Genomic DNA, 17,162 nt, shown 5'->3' with positions numbered 1-17,162 from the left:
ACAGCCCCCAGTGACTTGACTGCAAGACCCTCTTCCATCTGGATGCCTCTTTCCAACTAGATACTTTCCAACTAGAAAGAAACAAATGTGCCTGTGAGCTGTATCAAGCACAAAAGGCAAAGAGAGAAATTACACACTCACTGCCACATTTTCCATTTTTGGCATTATAAAACATGGTCAGTTATCCACATCATAAAAAGAAGGAAAGTATTACAAAAAATTGCAGTATTAGATTATGTTTCTTTTTTAAGGAGAAGTTTTACTTTAATTTTACTGTGGACAGCAGGGTTCTGTATTAATGCTATGGGTGAATCTTTTTTCACATATCTAAAGCTCAGCTAAACTGTGGAACTTATTCCAATAGGAAGTTACAGAAACCACAAATATCCATGACTTAATAAGGACAAATTCATAAGTGGCTTATCAGTGCCTGTTAAGTATCCTGATCCAAAAGTAAACTCCAGCTCAGCATATTCCTAAACTCTAAATTACTAGAAAGAGAGGTATTGTGAAAGAAACATGTGTAATTGCTTTGCTTTTAATTAGCTTTTCTTAAGGTGACACCTCTGATACCGGATACCAGACTAGAAGAAGCCTCACTCAGAGTGTGTAGAATTTCAAATATTTGAGCTTCCTCTTATGTAATAATTTTACTCTTTCCAAATCTTGTCATATAAGACATAGTTGCTAGCAGTGTTCGGTATGTGCTTCTAGGTGATGCCAAATACAATTTTGCTGAAGAGATACCTTTGCTCATGTCCTCCTTTTAAGGGGATTTTAGTGAGATGTCTGTGGGGACTGAGTTTGGTTAACATAATTCGATAATTGATCACTGGCTTTTTTTTCTTTTGTCCAGGAAAATTACTGAATTTATGCCAGCTAAGATCACTACCCTTTAGGAAGTGGTATCTCAGACCTTATTGTGCTATGAAGAGAGACGGAGTTCACATCGCCTAGCTCTCTGGAACAGCATAGCTGGGGTTGGAGAACATCTTGTAGAGGTTAGTGTAAGACGATGGAAAATGGGTTTCAATTTCTCTAAACATGTGCTATGCTCTTAGATGGAAAATATGACTACAATGACAAAATCCTGGAGAACGACTCTTCCTGCATCACCTTTGGGAGGCCAAGAGGCTCTTCTGCCACTGGTAAATTTGTTAGGTACACCAAAGGGGAGAGTGACACATTGTGGCATGCCAACTGTATTGCTTATGTGCTGCTTCAAAGAAATTGAGGGATGTTATGAAGGTATATGTATGTACAGAAAAATTAATCAGTGTTTATAAACATGGAAATTGATTTCTGCTAGCTATTTCTAATAAACTTGGAATTATTTTAATAGATTTATATTGATATTATATCAATAATATAAGGCAAAAAGGATGATGATGTAAAGCAATTTCAACCTGGTCTTGTCATTCATGGTTGTACAGTTCAACCATTTATCTAGTGGACAGTTATGGTGGACACTATATGAAAGGAGAAATGCCCAGTGCTGCCCCTGGGAAGGAAGAACCCCTGCAGCAGCCCAAGTTGGAGAGGAAGGGTGGGGCGGAAATAGCCAGCTGTCTCCTGGGCTGCACAAACCAGTCGATTGAGGGATGTGACTTATCAGATCACATCCAGAATACTGGGTCCAGTTGTCCCCTGTGCTAACCCAGCACAAGAAGGACCTCAGTGAGCTGGAGAGAGTTCAGTGGAGGAGTCCCAAGCTGGTTAGGGGCTGGAGCGCTTGAGCCATGGGGAAAGGATGATCATGTACTAGTGGAGAAATCTCCAAAGATGAGATGTTCTCATCTCAGTCCATGTTCGCATTATGCAGTTTTATTGGTTTAGTCGATGGAGGAAGTTGCTCTACTCATCCTCTCCATTGTCATGCCTGCTTGGTCCAGCGATGACAGATGCTATTTCTTTTTAGCTGAGTTGCAGGTTATCCACTGCTTATCCAATTGATAACGAGTTTTGAAGAGTCTATTTTTGATTAAAAGAAAACAAGACTTTTAACAGAACATTGCTTTTCTGAAGGAACACAATTTCCCTCTGAGCTAATTCCCTCCCAGAGGCTGTCTGACAGGCTGACAGGTCCTGTAGTTGGGACTGCCGGCTCCTGTTGGCTTCAAGCAAAATCAGCCTTTCACCTGTCCACGTTGCATTCTCATTTTAAAAGCAATGACAACCTGTACACCTAGGCCTTCACTTTACAACCTCTGTGAAAGTGGCACAGAGGAGGCTAAAACCCCCTGAAGGGGAGAATACAACTGAATGAGGTCTCGTGCATCTTAGCTGTAAGTCTAATTACTGAATTCTTGTGTAAATAGATGAAGCAGCCAAGCCCTGCAGACTTTAATGAGTGACATCTGCTCAGTTTTGGAAAGAAATCTTGCAGTTCCTGCTTTTGGTCAAAACCAGATAAACCTACTTCAGTCAAAAGACCTGTTGAAATCAGAACCTGCCCCTGGCCACAGTCTGGTATAACCTGTTTTCATCGTGCCTTGTGATGAAGGCTGTCCCTTTGCCATGCTGGGCATCCCAGCAGTGGTGTGCTGAGAGCCTTGACCTCCATGGGAAGGACCCTAGGCCTGGTAGCTCCTTGCTACTGCTTTTCCCTCTATAAATAGACGATATACAAAGGACAAGACAGCCCATGTCCAGCAGTCTGAAGAGGCTGCGTCTGATACTTCCCTCGTCTTCAGTCTACTTTCTAGGTGACTGTAAGGCAGGTTTGTTGACTTGACCTCTCTTGTTGCCTCACGAGACAGCTCTTTCAAACTGCTGTGTGCAGAGGTACCCAGCTACTCCCACTGGCTGCATCCAGAGCTTCTCTGTGAGGCCCATGTATCTCCAGGAAAGCTCCACGATCACCATGATGTGTAATCTGCCAGGACTCATGTCCTCTTCTGGTTATAGACCAAAGCTATTCTAGTCCAGGGAGATGAAGGCTTTCAGCATTTTATGGGTACAGACCCCAAAGTTAGTGATGCAAAAACTAACTAGAAAAATTATTAAAGGTGAAATAATCCCTCTATGTCTAATAGTTAATGAATCTTTAAAATAACTTGGCACTTGTTGGTTGTTAGGACTCCATATTCTACAGGTATTCAGAGGTTCGCCAATTAATACTTTTCTGCTGTCAAGCCAGCACTAATAACCATTATTTTCATGTTATAATGTCCTTTTGTCAAATCTGTATCGAATTTGAACAATCTTCTAATGAGCTGGTACCGCTACACACTTTGGTGAAGCATTGTGCATTACATACTTCACTTAAATTTAATGTACCTTATAGTCTAAGCAGCTGTGATCAGACTGTGAGACAAAGTAGCCAGTAGATTTCCATTCCAAATGGACATTTAAGGAACAAGATTGCCACCAAATATGACTTTGAAGAAAGGGTTTCTGCAGTCAAATGTAAAGGACTGACAACTGGCTGCCATTTTATAAATGCTCTTTTTCTAATATTAAGCACCTACAGTGCAGGCCAGTATAGAAATTTAGTCATTTATTTTTTAGGCTCCAGGTTGAGAAAAGAATTGCTAAGTTTCTTAGCAATACTACCAGTGTTTGGTGAAATACAGTATACTTTGCACTTTGATTTCTTTAAGCCTACAACAAACTCTTACACATGACAGGGGTTAAAAAGACAAGTGTTAGGAAGGAGCCCTCTGGAGATCCTCTCTTTAGTTACCAGTGTGTGAAAGAAGAGGTCAAGTTTATTCTTGAGGCTCTAAACCTGACTGTTTTACTAGCGGGAAAAGCAACATTAAAATTGTTCAGCCTTTTATAATACTAGTTAGATGGATGTATGCAACCTTCTGTGGTACTGCAGTTCAGCAAAGGTCATTCAGGTGCTGGTTTAAAGGAGCTCTATCTCCATATTTAAACATTTGTGTCTGGCTCACAGGCTGGTGTCCATCAACTGACAGGAACGTATAACTAACAGAGTAATTCACTCTGTGTCCAAAAAGACCGACATCTGAATTATGCATTATTTTTATCTGAGTTAATTTCTCCCTGCTTGTCATGTCACAGCCATAGCTTTCTGTCTCATTTTGCCTGACAGGCTGCAACATCATAGAGCTGGAGGAGGCCTGGGTCTGACCTGGCAAGCAGGTAGTCCATCTCTTTCTTGGAGGTTCTGTCAAGCCCTGTTCTGCAATCTGTGCAAGTCCAGGGTAATGTTTTTAGGGATGATCCAAGTCATGACAACAATGCAGTGTAAAGCCCAGAACTCCCTGGATCCCCTTCCTACCAATGGCTGAAACTAGAAAACCACTGAAAATCCCATCTGATTTTCCTCAGTTGTGAGTCGAGGTGTTCCACAGTGACTTGATGCAAATGGTTTGATGCTTACATGCCAATTAATCTATCTTGGGTGGAAACGGTGTCTTTGCTGTGTATTGTGCTCTGATGATACTCATTTTCATGTGCAGCTAAGACTGCTAAGGCCATATCCTATATTTCTGAGCACGCAGAACTACTTCTTTGTGGTGGAGTTTTCTGGGGCAGAATTTTCCTGGCCTCCTGAAAATGCAAAAGGATTTGCAATACTCATGGGACCAACGGCATCCTTCTTTACACTTCCTTTCTTTTCCTATTCTTTATCCTTCCTTTCTACTTCATACTTCTTACATGAAGTGCCTTCAAATTTTTCTATTTGAATTTTAGCTTGTAATCTCTACTGTATGAGTCAATGTAGTTAAAACATCCCTGTAGCTGAGTTAAGGATTGTTGTATAATGACAACACATGACCAAAAGACAGTACTTTAGTTATGTGTCAATTATATTTTACAGTGATTGCAGGGTCACAGAGACAAATTTTCTTTTAAAAATGAAGACAAGACTAGAGTAGCATGGGTAACATGTTAATCTTTTATATCCATGATGTTTAATACAAAAATAATGAAATTTAAGTAAATTGAATGAACTTTGTAATAATACAAGAAATGAAAATGACGCTGCCAGGGTTCTCCCTCCTGGCACCCCTTTGTGTTTTGGTTTTCATTGGTATTTCATAGCAAATGTCTTACCAGTGGCAAAGACGCATATATTGTGTTAGAGGAATGACCCCTGAGTTCTGTGTTCTGTTCCAGAATGATGTAGAAGTGTCTGAAACCATATGAGGCTTCAAAACAAAGGTAATGGCACTAACTCACCTAACAGTTTTATCAATGTGGAGCTATCTGTTTTCATAGCACTGCTGAATCTGGGATCAGCAAGTGCTCTGCCTTTTGTTCTTACAGGTACAACTAAGCAAGCAAACAAACAAGCAAGCAAGCAAAAAGGGGAATCACAGCTTCGATTCTTCTTTTTCCTCCCTCCTTGAATGACACAGTGTCAATGAGCGATCTGGTTCTGTGGCATTGCTGAGATTCCTTAATTTCTTTTTTTCAGGAGAAATAGTATTTGGCAATAGCAATAGGTATGCAAAAAAAAAAGGCGGTAAGTGAGCAGATGTGCAGAGAAAATCACTGGGCAGAAATCTTTCCCTTGGGCTACTAAACATATTGTATATGAACTCTGCATAAAAGCTCTGTATCCCTTGGCTCTCTGATAGCAATTATGATCAACCTGCAACCAAGCGGTTTAAAAGACATCTCAGCAGCTGCATTTGCTCAGCATTCCCAGAGGCAGCCGTGAGTCAGTGGAAACAAACCCAGACTGTGTGACTTTGCGGAGCCTTCTGTTCACAATTACAATCAAGATGGATGGGAGACACTTCTGTGATATTTTTTTTTCCTCACAGAGGGACCTTCTGGAGATGACACTCGCATGGCTGCAATTACATTACAGCAGGTCAATAGCAGGACAGAAAATTGTGGTTAATGAATGATTCAAGATTACCACCAGTCAATTCAGTGCCATTAAAAAAGGGATGCAGAACTATGTGTAGAATCGTCTGAAAAATATTGTCCAGAAGGTTCTATTTCCATAGAAATGTCCCATTTTTACACCTTTTCCCTCACATTCCAGACAAAATCTATGCTACAGTACATTTTTTCCATATTTAACTCCAGCACAAAGCACAATGACTGTAAAAGGAGGTTGATACCAAACCTAACATAATAATGCCTTTAGATTGCATTACCTCTACTTCTAAACAGCAGCCACAGGAACGACTGCAGTACCCTAGGATAGGTATAATGCAAGTTTGAACCAGGCTAAGTAGCAGCATCAGGCTGGCAGGGCTTGTTTAGTCAGCTTATGCTGTGGTGTTTTCTGAGTTTTGGGCTGCTGCAGTTGGACTGGCATCATGGCCAGGAGTTAGGTAGGTAAAAGCGAATGTGGGTCAATATCGATGTATCAGCAATACTGATGTAGGGCAAGTGAGATTCTGACCCCTAAGTCTCATTGTCTTGTCACACTGGCACAAATTGAAATTAAGATATGCTTTTCCAAATTAGAGTCCATAAGAGAAGAAGTGGACTCACAGTGCCCATGTCTTGTCACACTGTGCTCTTGAGCAAGAGCTCAGCAGGCAGCTGAAAGTTTCCAGTGGAAGTCAGGAACATCTGCTGCTGTTGCTCCATCCTACCTTTTCTCCTCTTGAAAGCTCAGCCCTGGGATCCCAAATAAGACTCAGTGTGCAACTTCAAATGAGTCCACAGGGCCGTCTTCACTGGAAGGCTATGGTTGCAGGGTCTGTAGGCAGACCTGGGGTAGCTTTAATTTTGGCTGCTGCTGAAAGCCACCCAAGTGCTGGACCATAAGCTCCAGGCCAGACTGGAAAACTTGCGGGGTGCTGTGTGCATAAACCATACCCCAAGCCTGGCTAGTGGTGGCATTGGTACTGGCACCCAAACGGATGAAGAAGGTGTGTGTGTGCTGCAGACGCATATCAATATGACTGCAGAGGAGCCTTACCGTAAATCTGTTCGTGCTCCAGATTACAAATGCATCTTTTCTTTTTTGGTCTTTTTGATGTCAGAGCCAGGAGAAATCAGGCTGCCTGGACACTAAATTCTTTGAGGCACCCAGAAGAGTACAGTGTTTATAGTATATCTTCTCATTAAGTACACAGTGGCAACCTGGTTTAGTTGAGAGCTTTAGATACTAAACATCAGCATCCCTAAACAACTGCTGAAGGGGAGACTGCTCTCCCAGCCCCGGCAGTGTGTCTGGAGCCAGCTTCCATCTGCTTCGCCCCCCTGCTGCCTTCCCTGCTTTTGCAGTCTCTGCTGGGCAGTGGCCCGGTTTCCACGGCAGGAACAGAGAGAGACCCTCTGCAGTCTCACCTGGAAAATCCAGTCTGGAAATTCAGATGGATGGATTGTATAAACTGCTGTCCTAATATCACCACATTGGATAATTGCGGCTAATGCATGTCTTCCTATAGCACAGTGACATCTACAGACCATGTTTAAAATGAGGATAATATTTTACTGTCATATTGTTATACACTTAGAAGGTCTGTTCTGCTTAAAAAGAAATGCTGGCATTGCCTAAGATATCTGCTGCAGGATGCTGCCAGCGCAGTGTGCTCAGGTTCTGGACCAGTAGCACATGAGCCAGCTCAGGCCTAAAAGCTGTATGAATTACTGTCGTCCTGAGCCTGCCTTGTGATTATGCTTCCCATAATAAATACACAAGGCCTTTATAGGCCTGACTCAAGCAGGACCTTCTTTTCTGTGTGAGTGCACTGATGCTCAGCTCTTTTTAGTGTCTCTAATGTGTCTCAGGCATTTGGCCATCACTTCCACACCCTGCTCTTTGGATGTTTTTGCAAACCCTCTCTGCATATCTTCCTGTATCAACTTTTCCTCCCTTTTTTCATCTGTCTAAACTTAACTTCTTGTTTTGTTTATTTAGTGTTAGCCCATCAAGCTGGGCTTTTTCACAAGTTGTTCTGAGCCATCTGTCATGCTTTTTGCTGTATAAATACATAGCCAGATCAAAATGTCATCTATGTAAACTTTAGCACATTGAGCTGTTTAAAATTTAAATACAGAGAAATCTTGTGGTTTTTGGTGAAACACCTGGAGCTGAACCAACTGAGACCATGGTCTGAGACACAAACGGTGAGTGTCGAAACAGTTGGATGAGGGAGATCTTTGAAGACCTTAGATGTGGGTGCACTTTCCAGCTCTGTTCTGACCTCATATCAAATTAAGGACAGGGAAGTCAATGTTTTCCTTTCCACCTTCCACAGACTGGTGTCTCACAGGTCTCCAGTTTTAACAGCAGGGAAATAGATACAGGGCTTGGGAATTTCCACAGACTAGGTTTGCTATTTGAGATGCAGACAGTGTCTCCCAAAGGGGGCGTTGAATGAAAACAAGTATGATGTATTATTTTCTTAACCCACTCGTCAGACCCATGCTAATGCATCAGGCATGGAAAAACTATGGACGTTCATCATCTGTCCTGGCATTTCTGTCTTTGTTGAAAGCTGAAAATGTTCCCTTTTTTGTGTATTTGATCAGGCCTAATTCCAGTAATTGACTAGGCAGAATTTAAGTGCTTTTGTCCAAAATGTGTGATGACGCTGCTCAGCTGCTGCCGAACTTCTTGGGGTGAATAATTTCCAAGAGCACCTCACATTTTGTTTGGATGTCCTAGAAAAATACTTTTGCACATTTCTGAATGTTCTTCCTGAACAGTCTGAACAATTTGACATCTAAGTCAAATCTAAGCTCAGTCAGGAGCCAGAAAGTAGGCACTCCTTTGCTTCTGTGTTTGACATGCTTAGACCTGCTGCAGTTGTCAAAATACATCAAAAGAAATTGCCCAGAATGGGCTCAACGCTCCATGAAGCTGTAGATCTCTTCTTTTACAATGATGATGGAGTTGCCTTTGTCATACCATTTCATTAGCCTGGGTGTCCATGGAAGATGGGGGTAGATACTGTGGGCATTCATCATTTTGGACTACCCAAGGTAGCTACCTTAGCTATAAGGTAGTGGCTTTATGTTCTTTATCTGGTCAGTGAAGGAGTTGCTTTTGGATGTCAATTCACTTAAGAGAGTATAAATCTCCCTGCTCTTTTACTTCAGGCTGCCATAACCCAAAGCAAGAATCTCTGCAGCTTCAGGGTGAGGGGCGCTTTCTTGGAGATAGTCTTTTCCAGATCTATTCTAGTAAGAGCTTCGCTGCCCTCTACAAGACATTACAAACTCTTCTTTAGTCTGGTTAGTCCCCTACTCTTATCCAGCTCTTGCTTTTGGTGGAAATGAGACCTGATACATTCTAAGCCAATTACAGGCTTTCTTTTTCTATGGCATTTCAATGAATCATGCTTCTTAAGATCTGAATGTTTCACTGATCTTTTGGTGTTAAGTTGACTGGTCCTTGTGCTGTTCTGCCTTGGACACATTACATGAATACATGGTTCATTTGCTTTCAGTGCATTGACATATTTCTCTGCTATTTCTCCTTTCAGCTCTCGTTCTATAGGCTCTGATCTTAGGGAGACTTCAGCAGTCTTACTTCCATCTTATTTCCATGCTCTGCATGTTGAAATGGTATCTGCAATCTCTTGCAAAGCTGATAATACATTCCAATTCTTGCATCATTTTCCAGCATTGCTTTGTCTTGACTTGCAGAGTTCATTGTGGAACATCTGCTTTTGCGGACTGTGATTTTGAGATTGAGATATTTTTTCTCTTTTTTTTTTTTTTTTTTTGCCTTGAGCCTATTTTTAAGTTCTCCTCAACGGCAAATAAGAAATTTTTGACAACTCCAGATGTTAGGTTTTTTTAGCCTGAGGATTTTATCTCTGGGACTTAGTCCCCATCCAAATGGCAAAGTTGGCTCTTTCATCTTGGAGCATTCCCAAACTGTGGTTTCAATTTCTTTTTGCATTTGAGCTTAATACACATAAATGTTTTGTTCTCTTGTGGGAGAGACAGCTTCTCCTGCTGCCTTGTGCCACTACATTCCCACATAGCACAGTGGGGCCACCTCTTCACTGGTGTCCAACAACTCCAACACAGGGGCTCTTCCTCATCTCCTGCATCCAGACCCTCCTCCCAGAGTGCTGGGGCTGCTGATGTTGCTGCTGCTGCAGTTGCAGCCTCCCCCACTTTTCTGTAGTTTCTCCTCTTTTCTGCCTATAAATGCTATTTGTAGCTGGGCCAGGGCAAATTACCACACTAATGATTTTGGACAGGGCCAACATTTTCACTGTGCTGTTCTCTTAATTCAAGAAATTAATGACTGAGAAAAAATGTAGAATATGTTAAGAAGCTTTCAGATGTTTGATATTTGGGGAGTTTCATTACCTCTTAGAGCATTAAAATAAGCTTCCCCCTTGAAAGTGGGGTTGGGGTTTTTTTTCTTTTCTTCAAAGGTTTTTGTTCTGCTTTATCAACTGGAACAGCTGTGCCCTTATCGGTCCCATCATACACCACCACTGTACAACTCTCCTTACAGTTGCTCAGAAAGGCATTGAAAATACCTCTAGCATGACTAAAGGGACATGGAAATTCTTAGTGTAAAAAAACAACAATAGTTATGTTTTTGTCAGAGATCTTCAATAAAAATTATAATAAACACAAAATATGGTGGGCAGGGAAGAAGGAAATTTCATCACAAAAAATATTTACAGAGCTGCTTCTGCAAGATTGTTATAAAGTGCAATGGATCTTAAATATTTCCAAGAAATATCCTTGTCCAGTCTTTCTTATTATCTAAGTAGTTAAGAATCTGGAGAGAGATGGTTTGAGTCATAAAAATCAATATCTCATAGAAATTTCAAAGTCCTGAGAAAACACATCAAATGCCGGGGCTGCTACAATTGGTTTGTTTAATTACAAAACATGCAACAAAGATCTGATAAAATAAAGCAGAATCAAGAAAAGCTTTGCTTCATCTCAAAGAATATGAAACACTAAAGCCGAAAAAACAGAAGCCTTCTTTAGCAGGATAAACATAGTGCAGGAATCGAGGAGACACTAAAATCCTGGAGGCTATACTCATGCCCTCCATGCTCATTTTCATGAATGTTACCCAGGTCTGGGCTGGGTGTGATTTGAACCTTGGAGGATAAAGTTATAAAACCTTGGAGGCTACAGGTCTTTAAAGAGTGTGTGTCAGCCATACCATGGAATTATTAAAAATTTGGTAAGACAACCTGCACCTCCCTGTCTGCTGTCCTGGCTGTGCAAAACCCCATTGAGGTTAATGTGTGCCATTTGCCTTAGGAGAGAAGTTGTCTCACTGTCTATGTGATTTTTTTTTACACTTTAATTTTAGGTTTTGGCAGTAGGAAGTCTTAGACTATTTCTAGAGAGTGTTATAGGAAAGTTAATCTCTTACCACCAATGGTATCAGAATAAAACTTATTTTTTTGCAGATTCCCCAACTGAAGCCAGTGGCTAGTGTTCTGGCCTTTATTAGTTTGTGAGTCACTATCATTTCTGTTACTTCCCCAAGGAAATTCTATAATGAAAGACAGCTATTAAAATGTCGATCATATCCTGTTCTTCCTGGAAATCTGCTCAGAGGCAAGAGTGGCAAAGAAACAGAGAAAAGCTGAGGATGTGCAAGCTTGAGTTTGAAACTGTGGCTTGGTCTCTACTGACAGTAGACAATGAATTTTGCAAATTTGGTATTATGTGGAAGAATATTGCAGAGAAGAGCCTTGCTCCTAGCATTCATAGGCCTGAAGGCTGTCTTGTCTGACTTCATGCGTGGCAGGCCAGAGAGTGAGGAATATAGCTGCTCCTATTCCAAAGCCCTTGTAAGGTAACGAGGAAACTACAGAGGTTAAGAAACCCAACCTAAGGAAGAGGGAATAAAGGAAGGTTGTTCAAATTCTGCATGCAAAATGTTAGGGGAAGATTTTTAAGGTCCTTAGCAGATTTTGAGGTAAAGCTTACTAAAGGACTGCATGCACCTAAATCACTACAGAAGACCTTTCTGAGAAAATAGTTTTGAACAGTATGCACACTTTCTTTTTCTTGAAGATGCATATTAATTTTATATTAGCTTACCCCTTGAAACACTTTGATTTTAAAAGAGTTATGAACTGTACAACAATATTATATATATATTCCATCCCTAAATCCAATAAGGCATGATATTTTACTGTATTACATTTGTATATTTTCTTTTCTATTGTCCTTCTGGAACAGCTAATCAGACAGATGGGGAGATGGTGAACATACAGACCAAGTCAGACTGACAAAAGAGGTCAGAAATCTCTGGTTTTATGCAAATGAAATACGATGCACTAATATTGTTCTACAAAATTTTCCATGTCAAAAGAGCAGTGCTTAACATGATTTTTCTCAGAAATCACTTTCTCTACTTTTCTAAACTGGACACAGAATCGGCAGGTTGGTTTATGTTTACTTCATTATAGGTCTTTTTTGGTAGTTTTTTGACTTTTTTTTTGTTTCTACTGTTCTGTAAGTTCATGAACTTGTCTGTTTAAAGACTCTCAGTGGAATGCTGACAAACTTGATTATTTTCTTTGGGGAGCTGTGACACAGTGACACCTTTGGACTGTTATCTAACATACATTTTAACCATCAAGTTTTGCTCTGTAAATGACAATTTACTCTTGAAAGATCTATTGACTTTGCATTCCAGGCCAATAGGAGCAAGAAATTAGCTACTTAATCCTCTGTGAGAATTATTTAGGACTACAGAATGGTTTTTACATTTGTGTCTATTCTGTTCTCACTAGACCTTTAAAAGATATATTTTTGTGAGACATATTTTCTCTTCTGGAGTTAGGGAACATCTAAATATCATGAAAAGTTCTGATAGCAGAAAATTAATCTGATTTTTTTTTCCTGTGACATTTTAACCTATGTACTTTTAAAGCTGAGTTTTATTTTTTTCTTTTAGAGTGGTTCAAAAGATTCTTGACATCTGAAAATAGGTATCTGAAAGGAATAAGTTGAATTTCAGAAACAAAATTTTCTATAAACTTTTAATAAAGCCTTTTTTTAATAGTTTTCATTTCATAAATAAGTCTTAAATAGAATAGAAAAAATAGAACAAATGCTAAGTTTTATTTGTTGCATTTCAAAAGTTTCAAAAATATAAGCAAATTTTTAGCTAGTTCTTAATTAAGACTAAGTCTGCAGTTTGGTTTTGGCTTAGTTGAAAGATTGGTGTCCCTCATAACGCAACATTGCAGGCTTAATTTGCAAAGTTCTGACAGCTTCCAAATGCAGGATAGCCACATTCATAAATCATTTTAAATAAAGAAACCAAATTATGTGTCTGTAATGGTTACTTAAGGTAGGGTGGGATGTATTGTCATATTACATCTCAGACTTAAATTTACATTAAATTTCTAGTTGTGAATAAAAATGTGTAAGAAGCAAGTGATCAAACTTTTTATAAGTCATGGCAATTGTGAGAAAGGAGAAATTAGCAAGAAATTCATTCAAGAGAGCTTATGCAAACATGACTAACCACTAATTAATAATGACTTCAAAAAGAATTTATTAATAAAGATGATATTTGAAGAATGTAGAGCTGAAGACTGTCTTATTGACAGGAAGTGAGGAGTGGAGCAGAAGTTACACAACACAAAGTGAAGACAATTTCCTCTGTGATTTTCTGACACCATTTCTTTCTCTCTTTTCTGTCATGCTGGTGGTCTAGATTTTCTTTGTCCTCTTTGGTAGATGTGCCTTGTGACAGCAGTGTTGCTTCCCAGCTTTAATCTTCCCCAAAATTACAAGGCAATCAGGATCGTTTTTCCCTTGTAGGTTATCATTAGACTTTGCTGTCTTCAGAACTAGAGACTATATAATATTTGTAAATCTTTCTAAAAAGTACTTGATATTTTATAGTTTTAGTTCTCATCATCCAATACTTTTAGTTTCATCACTAATTAAAATTACAACTACAAAGTGTTGTTAACTAGGTTTCTCTTAGCATGACAACAGCAAAGATTTTGGCACGTCAAAGGAAGTAGGTGTTGAACTATTCAATTGGCTGACCTTCTTTTGGTCCTACACACCCAGTAAAACCTCAACAATTTACCTGTTGCGTAAGAGACTTTATGTGCAATTTTTCAGAGCATGTCTGTATTTGTTTTAAACTAACATTTGGCCCACTGGTTGAAGTGCTTTCTTTCTCTCAGATGACATAGATCTACACCAAAAAAAATTCAGCCAGAATGTTTTCCCAAAGTGTCATTTATCTTGAGTCCTGCTGCTGAAAATTTTGCTTCAGAGTATTTTGTAAAGACCTTTGAATATCATGGTGTTGTGGTACTACGAGGCTCGAACTCTTTGCTTTTGTGAAATGAGACTGCAGAATTGCTCATCAGCCTGGGTTATTACCCAAGACTGCCACAGATTTTTAGGACAAAAGCACAAAATGTTGAGGTCAAACAGCCATTACTTCTAACAATCCAGTTTATATCACCTGTGAAAACTCTCTTGACTTTGATTTTTTTCATTATCCATTCAAAGAAAGAAGGTAAAGCAGAACAAAAATTGTAGAGCCCTTTTGGAACCGTAGGTGGAAACTGAACATTTTCAAAATTTCCTTATCTGAACAAATATTCTAAACACCTTGAGAAACTGACTAGGTCCAGCAGGAATGAAGATGTTTTATAACTGAAAATGGAAAACTCTTCCAAAAAATAGTTTGGTAAACCAAATGAATGTTTACACAGATTTGGTCAAATATTAAAAAATTCTTTTACCAGCAAAAATGACAGTGTGATGAGTTTCTAATAATTGGGGGGGAAATGAAAGTGGACAATCTGAAAGACAAAAATAGAGAACTACAGGTTTGCCTCTGGATTAATTTCTCTGCTGAGGTTGGGCACTAAATTGGTAAATTCAAGATAACCTGCAAAAAATGCTGAAGTGCACCGTTCTTCTTTAGAGCTCAGTGGAAATTTTAGCGTTAATACACATGTGTGTTTGGACACAAGTCCTCGGATTAAAACATAGAAGACTTGTGGCCATAGGATTGAGGTAACTATAAGGTCAACCTTGATTACAAGAAATAGCCTAGATGACTAAAATGTACTTGTTATTGAAACATATGTAAAAGTACAGTACCAACACCTTATCTCCCCAGTCCAAGAAGAGTCTTACAATATGCCTGCTAAAGACACATAGACACTTTTTTTCCCATCCTCAAGATTTTCTAAGAGTTATTTCTAGGTAATGAATATGACCCTTCTTATGTTTCAGAGCATGAAATAGCTATTTTTATTTTTTTTTAAATTAGACCACACAGGTTTTTATGATGTGTTTTCCCTAATTCTGTGCTTTTTAAACAAACCCTTTGGCATCTTCAACATCCATATTGGAATTAAATGCCACTTAGATTAAGAACCTGCTTTATATCTGTGGACTTCATTTTGAACTGGAACTCTGAAGCAACATTTAAAGGGTAGGTATGACACAACCGGAAAACATCTGTAAAAACAGAAATGAATTGACAGACTTGTTGATACATGATGAAATCCAGCCTAATGACTTAGTTTCACACAAGAATTTTCCATGCATGGCCAGTTTTAGAAACCTCAGCTGACACAGAGGTTTCTTCTTGAAGGCTCACTGAAATAGGTATGACTACTTAAAGCTATTCAGTGTGAATAAAAGTATTGGAGTTTAAGCTCTGAGGTGGGAAAATGGGGCTGTGGAAGTATAAAATGAATCTGTTGAAAAGAACTATATTTTCCTCAGTAAGAGTGGTTAAAGTGCGAAGAGTTTTTTCTGTTGGCTAAAGTTAGCGTTTTCAAGAGCAGATTGCTAAAGAAAAGATAGTTGCAGTCCCCTTCCCTCTTCATTATTTTTGACAGTAAGACTTATGTGTTAGTAGGTTTAGCTAATTTATCTGTGAAACTTAGGTTTTCCATTCAAATTTGAAGTACAAGACCTTTCCATCAATTATTTTCAATTCTTCTTCCCCTTCCCTTCCAAACAGCTATTTTTGCACTGGTATGCCAAAGGGACAAGCCAAAAAACCAAACAGAGGTCTTAATAGTGTTAGAAAGCATGACTCACATGAGATGAGAATTAGCATTTGAATTTTATTCCTGCTCACATGGATTAGTGAGAGTGAGGAAAGTAAATAACAGTCAGTAAGGTTAAGCATTTTGTTTGTCACTAATGTAGACATTCCTCAAATCTGAGTAATGAGTCAGTCTATCTCTGCTTGTCTACTCTCTTGTTTGAGCCCAGTTGGAGTGTAAGATGATTCAGAAGCAACAGTGGTTTAGGAGAATTCATAGGATTTATTTAAACAAGGAGGCAGAACTTAGTTCATACAGACAGGCAAGAAAGGTGTTTCAGCACCGGCTGTAATAAATTTGTGAAGTATGAGATCATATAGCTATATCCTGTACCCTGAATGAGTTGAATCCCTGTATCCTTAATTTTTGCTGGAAGCATCATCACACAACATTTTGGGGAGGCAACGGCTGCAGATGCTCACTGAGAGCCTCTATGTTCCTTCAGGCATTTCTGGATCAATGAAAAGAGACCATCTCAGCCCTGCCACATTCTCTGCCTTACTCCCAGCTTGGAGGGGTTAAGGCTGAGGACCACACAATAGCTGAGTACCCTTTTTTTGTGGCCCAAACCCTGTGCTGAATTTCAGTTTCAAAATCTTTTGCCCTTTTACTCTGCACAGCTTTGATTTCCCCATGCATAATGACTTTGTGTTTAAAAGAAAAAGAAAAAAGCTATGATTTTCTGGAGCATTCTTCATACCTCTCATGTTCTGTGAATGCTCCTTGGTTTCATCCAGAGTATCTCAAAATATATAATCCAGAAAATTTCTCTTGAAGTCTTAATTATTTTAGGTAGCCACCTTTGCATGTGAGTTTTCAGTTCCTGGGTTCTTATTCAGCACCCTGGAAGCCTGTTGGTCTGAACTGGAAAACACTGGCCATGGCACAGTGATGGAACTGATGCTGAAACTGTACATTATTTTGCTGTGTTCCTGGACTTTTGCTTAGCTTTTGCTTTGGCTTCTCTGTGACCTGTACGATTTGTCTGTCCCTTCCTGATAGTGGTGAGAGGCAGGGTTTTGGGTCTTTGGTGGTTCTTGTGACCATAACTGTGGAGCCTTGTACAGATTGTCAGATGAAGCAGTCATGCCTGATGAAAAGGGAACATGTCTCACACCAACACTTAATATGCACTTTACAAAAATTATTAAACCTGAATGTCATGGTGAGAATCCTGGCAGGATGCTGTCCTGTCACCTTACTTATTGTATTCCATGTGGT

General features: G+C 39.5%; 1 long non-coding RNA gene across 2 annotated transcripts in view; it reads left to right on the top strand.

The window, feature by feature from the left end:
- The window catches only part of LOC106901152, a 49,234-nt gene extending 48,026 nt beyond the window's left edge, over positions 1–1,208 (top strand). For both annotated transcript variants that reach the window (XR_001414258.1, XR_001414257.1), the window contains exon 3: positions 857–1,208. This is a non-coding gene — a long non-coding RNA (uncharacterized LOC106901152). The remainder of the gene's footprint in view (positions 1–856) is intronic.
- The last annotated feature ends 15,954 nt before the right edge of the window (positions 1,209–17,162 follow it).

Source organism: Calidris pugnax, unplaced genomic scaffold (genome assembly GCF_001431845.1).
Source record: "Calidris pugnax isolate Ruff unplaced genomic scaffold, ASM143184v1 scaffold44, whole genome shotgun sequence".
NCBI lineage: Eukaryota > Metazoa > Chordata > Aves > Charadriiformes > Scolopacidae > Calidris > Calidris pugnax.
This window is presented reverse-complemented; position numbering and strand designations above follow the sequence as displayed.